This window comes from Mandrillus leucophaeus, unplaced genomic scaffold (assembly GCF_000951045.1).
Source record: "Mandrillus leucophaeus isolate KB7577 unplaced genomic scaffold, Mleu.le_1.0 Scaffold96, whole genome shotgun sequence".
Classification (NCBI taxonomy): domain Eukaryota; kingdom Metazoa; phylum Chordata; class Mammalia; order Primates; family Cercopithecidae; genus Mandrillus; species Mandrillus leucophaeus.
The window spans coordinates 4443725-4445796 of NW_012110474.1; the positions used below are offsets into that span (position 1 = coordinate 4443725).

The following is a 2072-nucleotide window of genomic DNA, read 5'->3' on the forward strand; positions in this document are numbered from 1 at the left end:
AAACGATTCTCTTGCCTCAGCCTCCCAAGTATCTGGGATTATAGGCACCCACCACCACACACAGCTAATTTTTGTATTTTTTAGTAGAAGCGGGGTTTCACCATGTTGGTCAGGCTGGTCTCAAACTCCTGACCTCGTGATTCTTCCACCTCAGCCTCCAAAGGTGCTGGGATTACAGGCGTAAGCCACCATGCCCGGCCATATATGTGTATTTTTTCTCACAGCTGAGGCAAATATCAATTTATGTGTATTTTATTTTTATTTATTTATTTATTTGAAACAGGGTCTCACTATATTGCTCAGGCTGGGGTGCAGTGATACGGTCTTAGCTCACTGCAACCTCAGCCTCCTGGGCTGAAGCCATCTTCTGATTTTAGCCTTCCGAGTAGCTGGAAAGTGCATGCCACCATGCCCAGCTAAGTTTTGTAGTTTTTGTAGAGATGGGGGTCACACCATGTTGTGTTGACTGGTCTCAAACTCTCGAGCTCAAACAGTCCAGCCACCTCAGCCTCCCAAAGTGCTAGCATTACAAGCATGTGCCACCACTCCCAGCCTGTATTTTTATTTATTTATTTGTTTGTTTGTTTGTTTGTTTGACGGAATCTCACTCTGTCGCCAGGCTGGAGTCCAGTGGCACAATCTCAGCTCACTGCAGCCTCCGCCTCCTGGGTTCTAGTGATTCTCCTGCCTCAGTCTCCCAAGTAGCTGGGACTACAGACGCGCATTGCCATGCCCAGCTAATTTTTTGTGTTTTTAGTACAGACAGGGTTTCACCATGTTGGCCAGGATGGTCACGATCTCTTGACCTCGTGATCCTCCCGCCTCGGCCTCCCAAAGTACTGGGATTACAAGTGTGAGCCACAGTGCCTGGCAGCCTGTATTTTATTTTAAAATAATTATATGTTGTTTGGACATAAGTACTTACTAAATTACTTTACCTAATTATGTAATGATTGGAATCATCAGGTATTTCCTTTGACCTAGGGTCCTGTGAACAAACTAAGATACTAAGGGTACTGTGAATGAGTTTGAGATTCTCTAACTTTAGATATGATCCGTGTTTATCTATATTATCGAATTTTTCTTTAAGAACTTGATTTTTAGTGGATGTTTATACTCTTATATGAATATGCAGTGCTTTACTGAGTCCTTTCTGCTTGTTGAACATTTAAGTTTTTCCTAATATTTTGATAATATATGTAACACTAATAGCTGTTGTTGTGTCTAAATCTTGGTCTTTATATCTAATTCTTTCCTTAAAATAGTGTCTTATCAATTAATTTGCTGTGTTAAAGGGTATTAGTTGTTTAAGCCTCTTAGTATATATAACCTAATTTTTTTCATATATAGTTTTCTCCACTGCTACTAACAATACGTAAAAAGTGCCCCTCATCCCGACCTCAGTGGCTGTGAATGTTCTTTATCACAATTTGACAGTTGAAATGGTTTCTGCTTCAGCGTGATAGTAGTTAGAGCTGTTTTCTCCATGATTTTCCTCTATCTGAGCTAAAGAGCTGACCAGCCTTACAATTTACATATCTCTTAGCTCCTAGGACCTGTAGTTCGTGGTTGAGGTACCACCCCTCTTCCAGCCTCACTAGTCTTTACCCACTTTATAGTTGGTAAGTATTTTTGACTTATTACAAAGCCGAAAGTTTGTGCTGGGCATGGTGGCTCCCACCTGTAATCCCAGCACTTTGGGAGGCCGAGGTCTGTGGATTGTTTGAGCCCAGGAGTTCCGTACTAGCCTGGGCAACACGGGGGAACCCTGTCTCTACAAAAAATATAAAAATTAGCCAAGTGTGGTGACATGCACCTGTAGTCCCAGCTACTCAGGAGGCTGAGGTGGGAGAAGCACCTGAGCCAGGGAAAGTTGAGGCTACAGTGAGCTGTGATCATACCACTGCACTCAAGCTTTGGTGACAGACTGAGACCCTGTCACAAAAACAAAACAAGACAGCAGCAAGTTTTCCTTGGAATATTTTATTTTTATGTAATCTTGTCATCCACATTTTTCTACGTTTATGTTAAAGATATGTTCTACAATATAATTTACCAGGAAGTTTTCTAGT

General features: G+C 41.8%; 1 protein-coding gene across 4 annotated transcripts in view; it reads left to right on the top strand.

Annotated features, from left to right (window-relative positions):
• The window catches only part of CDK19 (cyclin-dependent kinase 19), a 237785-nt gene that overhangs the window by 20105 nt on the left and 215608 nt on the right, over positions 1 to 2072 (top strand). The window lies entirely within an intron of this gene.